This window comes from Cyprinodon tularosa, unplaced genomic scaffold (genome assembly GCF_016077235.1).
Source record: "Cyprinodon tularosa strain WSP-4 unplaced genomic scaffold, ASM1607723v1 ctg312, whole genome shotgun sequence".
Taxonomy (NCBI): Eukaryota; Metazoa; Chordata; class Actinopteri; order Cyprinodontiformes; family Cyprinodontidae; genus Cyprinodon; species Cyprinodon tularosa.
In genome coordinates, this window is record NW_024039022.1 from 715,464 (window position 1) to 725,492 (window position 10,029).

The window sequence follows — 10,029 nt, forward strand, 5'->3', positions numbered from 1 at the left end:
GTTAGATCAGAGGAATCCTCTTGGATGAGAGGCAATATGTCTTCTAGAAAACTTCACGTCCAGTTGCCTAGACTGAACTTTTAAAGCTTGACCATGAACTGGATGACTGAGAATCTTCACAGATATGCAATAACAGTACTTTGACTTTTTTTGATGCATACTTAGAAAGCAAGAGTGAATCGTTAACATGCAAAATGACCTCCAGCAGGCCACTGGTGTGAATGTCTCTGACCAAACAATCAGAAACAGACTTCACAAGGGTGGCCTGAGGGCCCGACGTCCTCTAGTGGGCCCTGTGCTCACTGCCCGGCACCGTGGAGCTCGATTGGCATTTGCCACAGAACACCGGTATTGGCAAGTCCGCCACTGGCACCCTGTGGTTTTTTACAGATGAGAGCAGGTTCACCCTGAGCACATGTGACAGACGTGAAAGGGTCTGGAGAAGCCGTGGAGAACATTATGCTGCCTGTAACATCGTTCAGCATGACCGGTTTGGTGGTGGGTCAGTGATGGTCTGAGGAGGCATGTCCATGGAGGGAAGCACAGACCTATACAGGCTAGACAACGGCACCCTGACTGCCATTAGGTATTGGGATGAAATCCTTGCACCTATTGTCAGACCCTATGCTGGTGCAGTGGGTCCTGGGTTCCTCCTGGTGCACGACAATGCCCGGCCTCATGTGGTGAGAGTATGCAGGCAGTTCCTGGAGGATAAAGGAATTGATACCATCGATTGGCCCCCACGCTCGCCTGACCTAAATCCAATAGAACACCTCTGGGACATTTTTTTTTTATCCATCCGATGCTACCAGGTTGCACCTCAGACTGTCCAGGAGCTCAGTGATGTCCAGATCTGGGAGAAGATACCCCAGGACGCCATCTATCGTCTCATTAGGATCATGCCCCGACGTTGTCAGGCATGCATACACGAACGTAGGGGCCATACAAATGACTGAATACCATTTTGAGTTGCTGCAATGAAATTTCAGCTAAATAGACTAGCGTGCCACAAATGATGTGGCAACCTTTTGTTCCTAACCCATCACCCAGTCCATATCAGTACAAATAAATGATTTTTTTCCCCATTGAGATCTGATGCGTTTTTTAAAGTGTTCCTTTAATTTTTTTGAGCAGTGTACTAGTTAAACAGTAGGGCTTGGTACAGTTTAGTTTTGGCTCAGTTCTCTGATAACAAAGAGTGCATTAGCAGATAGTGATCTCCTATTTACAGTCAGCTGTTTCAGTTTGCGGGTTTCCCGGCGTGTCCGGCTTTGCAATTCACAGATCTCTTCACCAGCTTGCAACACAAAATTCTTCTCACCCTATTAACAATAAATGGCATCAAAAGAGCATGGCGCTATCTGGGATTATTATTATTATTATTATTATTTAGGCACATAAGTTCCTGAATGGTATGGTCGGCGCCATTTTTTTTGCTTGCATAATTCCCGCCTTCAGAGCTGTAGTATCACGGGCCGCTGATAGGAGGCAAGGAGCCGTGAAAATTTGAGTAATATGTGTATAAGGTCGTAAGGACAATGCTTGGCATGGTTAACTGATCCAAGCTCGGTTAGAACTGGATCAGTTTCAGAGGGATAATGTAAATGGGGCATATGTCACTCCGACTTCCCAGTTCCAAGTTCAACAGTAAATCAAACACCATTATACCAAAACGTGGATGTTTGACGTTGGCGTGTATCAAGTGGTATTGTTTGTAATTAAAAATGTTGACATACAGTAGAGATGTCAAAATTAATGAAGCAAAATCAAGAAAGCACCTTTAGGACCCAATTTAGAGTTTATATGCAAAGTAGGAGTTCAGTTACTCCTTCAGAAAGGTGGACAATGAAGGGTTTTTTTCATGAATGCGAGTTGCCAACAGGACCAAGGCATATACAGTGGTAGGCATTCAAAATGTCCCCACTTTCCTTGATGGGCCCTTGGCTGGTCCTTGACTGCTCTCTACAATTCCTTTTTATACATCAATCTTTGTACTAAAACATTTTTTCTGTCATGATTTTTGTATATTAAGAACTAAAGAGAAGCGTCATCTCCTGATCAGACCATGCAATTAAGTGAAAGAGTGGAGTCACAGTAAAAAAATGCATGCCCAGGTGAGAGTCAGTGGCTGGAAGTTGGAGGGGATTTGGCTGGGAGTCGCAGGGGAGCAGGCTGCCATTCGGCTGGCATTTGACTGGGAAGGGACATTTTGAATGGCTGCTAGAGACATTATTATACGATTAACCTGAAAACCTACAGAATTGGTGGGAACCACGAAGGAACAAGTGCAACAGGAACAGCAGAATCCAACAGAGAAGAACAAGCCCAATAATGCAGGAATTAGGATGAGGAACATTAAAACACAGTCAGTAGAATGAACAGAATGCAGAGCAGCTAAGAAATAAATGTCAAGTTTTTTGCAGAGAAACTATAAACTGGGCAAATGGGTTGGTATTTCAATGTTACTGAGCCTCTTTTTACACATTCATGTGAGCTCGGTTAGTTCAGATAAAGGTTGACTTTCTCTGCAATTTACAGAAACATAAGCAGTTACACAGGATCAGGCCTTCAAAGTGAACAATATCTGTCCTGAAAACGTTTTAGTGCTGCAATCGTAGGGTGGCTGATGCAGTTTTCCTATTGGTTTAAAGGCTACATGTTGATAAACGCTTTCATCATCATAGTCCTGAGTTTGGGTTTAGATAAAACTTTCTCCTCATCCGTCAAACTAATTTTATACTTATACTACTGTCTTAATTTTATTAAAAGTATAAAATTTAATTGAATACTTCAATTCAGTTTACTGTATGTATAGTGCCAAATAACAACACAAGTCATCTCAAAGGATCAAACAAAGACAATTCAGATTCGTTAAAGGTTTTCTATATTCAGTAAGGAAACTCTACCAAATTAATCAAGTCATTGACTTTACATTGACTAATTTTATATCCAAATCAATCATAATGTTCTTTTGATGCCCCCCCCCCCCCCCCCCCCCCCAAATTTATAATGTTCAAATATTTATTAAATTAAGGCAACAATTAAACAGTGGCTCAATCAAATGTTGCATCCAGTTCATCAGATAAAGTAAAGGTTGATTTTCTCTAACATTTACAGAAACGTCAGCAGTTACACAGAAATAGCCCTTTTAAGTGAACCAAAGAAGCAGGAAGTGTGTGAAAATTCAAAGACCTCAAACTCTAATGAGGACGCTTTGAGCTTTGAATATTGTGTCAACCGTGCACTCATAAAGTGAGATTTCTGATACCCTATGCGACCTCTATTTCTGCACATAATACTCTCTGAGTTACAGGGGGAATCTTATCAATACCAAAAGAATAAAAAAAAAAAAAAAAAAACTCTTTTCTATGAAAACGTACAAATACAGTTCTTCACTCACACACAAAAACACAGGCTTGTAGATGCACACAAAGGAACATCTTGCATGATACATAGAATACAAACCCAGGTATACAGAGGCAAATACACAAACCTAACAAGGAGGCAATGGGAGGATGGAAGAGAGGAAAATGGGGCTGAAAGGAGGAGAACTAGAGTGGAAACAGAGGAGTGATGATCAAAAACAAAAGCCTGACATAAAGAGATAACAAAGAGACAAAGTCATGATGCAGACATTAGGAGTTAGGAGAGTAGAGAGTGAGGTAAAAACCAAGCCGATTCAGCAAGGGGAAGTAATTGTGATAGTTGGATAACAGGTAGAAGACAGACAAGCTACACAACACAAGAAGACTGTGAGAGTAAGAGCTTGTGAGATGCTTTGGGGTTTCTGACATGCAAATGATCACGTTAAATAATGCCAGTCCTCTGCTCTTAAAATGCAGAGAAACCTCAAAAGATCTTTCGCCCTTGAAAGTGTTTTGTTGGGAGTTGTGAACTCTCTAATCTTCTGTTATCGCTGATAAGGGAAAAAAAACATCAACCCTCCATATGTAATTTATTCATCTTAGGACCAGCTGTTTTTTCTCTGCAGCTAACACGCTTATTCCCTCATCTCCTTGGAAACAATTATCTCCCCAACTTTACGCCGCCTCGTCAGGCCTTTCCTCAATCAGTGATTGTTACGGCTAAAGTGGAGCGCTCCACTTCAGAAAACTGGACTGCATTCATGCCTGTATTTTGGCCCTGAATGAGTAATGTGGAATAATAGATAAAAGGGCGAGTCCTTCAGCCCTTTACGAACAGGCAGGGAATTTATCAGAAGAATGATAATAAATGTAGAACCAAACAGTCAATTATTAATAAAGCATGCTTTGATAAAGCAGGAATTAAAAATGAAAAACTGTAAAGAGAAAGAAAGACACTTCATCAATATCTCCACTCATTTTGAAGCAGGTAAATAAAAAAAAAAGATGCTTTGTATTAATGAAACCTCAACGGGCTTTTCAATTAACATAGAAATATGTTTCAAAAATTTAAAATGTATTTTTTAAAGAGAAAAAAACATCAACCCTAACTTTTAAGCTCAACACCACAATTGGTATATATATATATATATATATATATATATATATATATATATATATATATATATATATATATATATATATATATATATATATATATATATATATATATATATATGCATTTACACTGACATATATACCAATTGAAGAATCACTAAACTCTAAAAACTCACTATTTTAAAACGAATTAAATTGATATGGCAACATTATAAATGAAGATTGTTAGTAAGAAAAGATTTATGTCGTATTCTGTCTGGAAAGGCTCCTGTGGAAAGTGTTCAGGAAAAGAAGGTACTGTACAATTCAAAACAATTCTTTGAGCCGAATGGGTAAACCACCAAGTGGCACCTACCTCCCATGTCAAGCTTTTAGCCAATCACAGCAGCAGTAGCAGTTGTGATGTATCACCTTCTTGATTTGTTTCACTACTAGTGGAGGTAACCTATAAATTAAGCTCTATGCTCAGCTCAAACGGGGTCAGGAGGAACTATCAAGCATCTTCACATCCCTAAGGGCACAAATCGCATCCTTTTGCTGGGGTTGCGAAAAAAGTAATAGACGTTTCCAGCTAAAACAGACTGAATACTGTAGTCAAAAGGTACGTCCACTGGTGCAGCCATATTTGTTTTGCTTCAGCCTAGTGCCTCAGAGTAACATAATGCACGTCGTTGAATTTCATTAGTTCGAAACATTTCTGTATTCATGGCTAAAGCATCTATTGGCTCCTGGCCAGCTGTACTTTTGGGATATTATTCGTTCACAAATTTTCGACAATTCCACAAACTTGCAAGGTAAGGAATGGTAACGGGATTTTTTTTAGCACAAAAAGTGCAACCACTTTTTGGTGTGGAAGTGGGTACTGAAGGTTGAAAACTCAGAGTTTCATATCTGCAAGAAGTTAAAAAAATAAAGCCTTTTAAAATGAAACTGTGTTTTCTGCTTTCTGTTAAAGCTACTGTAGGGGAGACTTTGAGGGTTACTGGTCATTTCATTCCTTCGCCATTTCGCCCTAGCCGTTTTATAGCCCTTGCTTTGGGGCACGAAATTTACTCATTTTGTTGCAAGATGTCCGTTAATACCAGCCTTGGGAATACTTTTATGAACCAGCAAATGGCTGAATCAACCCCCAGCCAATTTAAGCATATTACAAGAAGGCTGAACATTTCACAGCAACTTTGCTGTTTCATCTATGAAGCCCCCTGGATTTAGACACGCTTTTGGCAAGGGGTTGCATTCTGTAGCAAATAAACAGAGAGATCACTGAATCCAGTTAGGACTGATAACACCCATTTAGTTTTTGTTTTTACAGTCGAACTTTGAATATAAATAATTAATGACCCGTCACAAAGAGAATATTAGCTATAATCATAGCTAAGTTCTCTAAAACTACAGTTCTGAAATTGTCCACAATACCACGATCAGTGCATCTTTCAAATAATATATTTGCACGAAATAAAAAATTCAAAGCACTATACACTGCAACAACATCCCTGCATATATATGACAGGTTTGATTTTTGAGTTCCTGTTTAAAAAGCATGAGATGATTTCAACGAAAAGCATGTTTCAAAACATCCACAATCCACAGAGAGCACGTTGTAATATTCATGTCAGAAGATAAAAAGAACCTATCTATGCATACACACACCCAGACAGGCGCTATGCTGTACATACAGTATTTGGATATGTCCTTTATGTGTTGCTCTTCTGAAGCTGTTTGATGCAACCAAGCAAAAAGCCTGCCATGGCTGATTTTTTCATGCTGTGCACTATTATGTGCATCTTTAAGCCTTTCACTGGCACCACGGCAACAAAAAGACTAAAAAACCTCACTGGCACACATGCAGTGGTTCACACAAACATCCAGGCACACATTCAGGTTTGATCCCACTTCTTTCACTGTTGAAGAAGCTGTTTTGTCAGCATCCAGATTTAGATATTAGAACAGTAAGCAGTTGTCTTTTTTTTTTAGTTCATATGCGTGTGTGTGTGTGCAGTTGAGCATCCCTGTGACCCACATTGTTGAACCTTAGGAGTGGCACAGCAGGAATACCATCTGTAGGAGGACGTCTTTCACTCCTCCTCTCTTTACCTTTCTCTCCTGCACACTCAACACACACTCACACACAGTTGCTGTTTGGAAAAGTCTCACCTTATCTTTCTGTGTGTGTCGGAAGCAGTTGTTGCAGCTGCCTTGGAAGTCTAAGGGGATTTGCTCCTGCAGCGAAGTCGCATCCTGTGGTCTTTTCGTGGTCTCAGCTCCGATCTCTCTCTTTCTCCTCTTTTTCTTCTCTTTCAAAGCATTGCCGCCCCTCACTTCCGCCGCTCTGCCACTTATAAGCCTTTCAGTGCTAAGTGTGAATAGAGAGAGATAGAGAGCCTGCCCACTGCCAGGCACTCAGCCTGCAGCCAGACTGCTGCTCTATATCTGTCTGCGCTCTGCTGCTGGGTCGGCAGGCGAAATATGAGGATCTTCAGCAGCACTTCCAGGCTAATTAGTCAAGTGATGGGATCCATGGGCTGCCTGCTTCGTGCAGTTGCTGGTGGATACCAGCAGAGGAGGAGAAGGTGTGTGAGAGAGACAGCATCTGCATCTGCGTGTGGGGAAGAAAGAGAGAAGGGAAAAACTGTGGGAAGAGGGAATTTAAGAAAGAGAGAGAGATGGGAGTATGAAAGCAGAAAGGAGAGTGTGTGTTGGAGGCTGAAGCAACACTGTGGCTAAAACGGTGTACTTTAGTCCCCCTGGAAACTACTCTGGTACAGAGAGACGTTGTTCGCTCTGAACTAGTATCTGTGGTTATACAAGGAAAGCCAGGAGAGAAATAGCTGAATTATCAGATGATAGTCAAAGCTGGGTCTTTCAATCCTTTTCTTTTTTTTAAACACCTTGACTCACACTCAACGAGGGAGCTCAGGTGATATGGGATCTCAGCTCTGAACAGCCAGAAGTGGGTTAATGATGCATTGTCAAGCAGAAAAGTGGAGTGCAACCCACACATGTCCCTATGTAGGTCATAGGCCTTTGGTCGCAAAGCTCTACAGGAGGATTTGGAGGTTGTTCTCTTTTTTATGTACAGGTGTGTCCATTACCTAATGGAGCAGCGTTACATTAAACAAATTACAACTAAATCAGTGCCGAATCAACGGCCCTTAGTATTTTTGTGAAAGTATCAGATTAAGCATGCATAAAAATGTTTTTTTTCTGTGGTTTAGCCTTTTAGTAAATGTTTAAACATGCATGCAGAGAGTGCAGTTCCATGCACTGGGATATCTACTGAAGGCATTGAGGCAAAGGCTGTATTTGCCTCAGATTCTAACCCTCTTTGCAATAAAAAATAAGAGCCTTACTTTGGAAACCTTCACATTTTACTAATTTTACACTTATTTTACTGGTATTTTATACTGGACTGACAAAAACAATCCACTGGACTTTGTTTCCAAGTTTGAAGACGTTTCACTTCCATCCAGGAAGCTTTTTTAATTCAATTAAAAATGTCAGAATGAGTGCTGAGTTTGAGGCTTTATAAAGAGGACCAAAAAAAAAGTATTGTTTTGGCTTCGAAAATACGCAAATTGAATTCCATAAGGTGCAGTACATCTAGACCTTATGGACAAAGGAAATGCTTTTGAGAAACAAAATGTTCACATTTTGGACAAAGAAGACAGGTGGTTTGAGATGGACGTATAGGAAGCCATCTATGTTAAGAAAGAAAAAAACAGCCTTTAACGGAGGGGTCAAAAACCTTCATATATAAATAAGGTAATTTAAAAGCCCTGTATGCAATTTTCCATCTGTTTCCTACCCATATACACTTCTTTGTTTGAATAGTTAATTGTCTTGGGAAGTTTTCTCCACCTCCCTAACATTACTGACAGGGGATATTGGTTATTACACTTCAGTGTCTTTACATCAGAAATTTCCCTTACGTTAGATAAAAGCTTAGGAATAGAAATCTGTCTAGCATCGCTCTTAAGAAGACAAAATCAGAAAACCCATCACAGCTTCTTCCAGAATCCAAGGATGTCAGGAACCAGCCGCCCACCCTTCTTTAACACTCAAACAAATCACTCACAGCTGAAGTGGGACCACGGACCACTCATGGCAAAGTGGCTTTTTCCCTCCACCCGAGTATTATGGATAAAATCGTACAATGTCACTGATCGCATAGTTCCCATGGAAACCTGCTGGATTCACGAAGTGGAATATCAAAAGAGGAAATGTGCGTGTTCAGAAATATCCACACATGTAAAAGGGTACAGACAATGTGGATGAAACAAGTGGCCTTGCAGGCAAATCCTTGAGTTCAGAAACCTGAGTGTGACACAATCACACATGCAGACACACAGAAAAATCTGTTAATAGGAAACTCTATCTAATTACTCTCTTTCACTGGCATTTGAAGTGGAGGTAGAAGAAAGACATAATCAGTAATGCCTACTAATCAGTCCTTTACAAATGAGGTAAACAACCTTTCACAAATGCAGAAAAGAAACGCAGGTGCTGAACGTCCATGGAAACCAATGCACAGAAAAAACATGGTACATTAACATCTATATGCCTTTTATAGGACAATTACTTTATTCACACCATTTAATTCACACACAGCATTCTGTGCTGCCTCTTTTTCCCTTGCAGCATATTATCTACGAGCAAAGCATTCTATCTATCTACCTATCTATCTATCTATCTATCTGTCTGTCTGTCTGTCTGTCTGTCTGTCTGTCTGTCTGTCTGTCTGTCTGTCTGTCTGTCCGACCGTCCTTTTATCCATCCATCCATACACAAACATACAGACCCATACTTGTTCTGCCATCATAGTGAGGACCATGTGTTGACTCCCATTGACTTAAATTGATTTTCAGTCATTTTCAACTCGTTCTATCCCCTAACCCTAAAACTAACCATTACCAATGCATACCTCACTCTAACCCTAACTCTAACCAATTGAGACCTTAGCCCTAAACCTAACCATTAGCAAAATAGCATGTGAGGACAGGCAAATTGTCCTCACTTTAAAACAACTGGTTCTCAATTTGATGGTGAATTGGAAAAATGGTCCTCACTCTGAGGGCTATACAGGTACACACATACATACATACTTAGGTACATATACACACATACATATGTGTAGTATAAACATATATATATATATATATATATATATATAATATACACACACATTTAATCAGATATGTAAACAGTGAGGGAGAAAAAACATGGTGCATAACGTAAGGATGTAGAAGTTCAGAGCATTAATATACGTGGTGCAAATATGCAGCATTATGGTTTGACGTTATTAGTGTGATACAGAGTCTGTGGCTTGATTTAGAGCCAGCAAGATCTGTGGACACCACAGTCTTTACAATGAAAATGGAGCTGGAAAGAACAGTGAAGTGACAAGCAGGGAATTCCATATAATCAAAGCGGGAAGGCACTAGTCTCACCATGTGGTCAGAGTGGAGCAGTGACCACTGAGGTTGAAAAATCTGAATTTTTCTGTGAAATCTCGTTGTAGCAACCGATCAGGAACTAGTGGGGGTTTGGA

At 40.2% G+C, this 10,029-nt stretch overlaps 1 protein-coding gene across 2 annotated transcripts in view; it reads right to left on the minus strand.

The window, feature by feature from the left end:
* Positions 1 to 7,085, minus strand: part of plppr2b (phospholipid phosphatase related 2b) — a 112,362-nt gene extending 105,277 nt beyond the window's left edge. Inside the window, exon 1 of one of the 2 annotated variants that reach the window (XM_038292415.1) lies at positions 6,636 to 7,085. The gene's annotated coding sequence lies outside the window, so the exon portion shown is untranslated. The remainder of the gene's footprint in view (positions 1 to 6,635) is intronic. The other variant, XM_038292417.1, reaches the window with a different exon arrangement.
* Between the last annotated feature and the right edge of the window lie 2,944 nt (positions 7,086 to 10,029).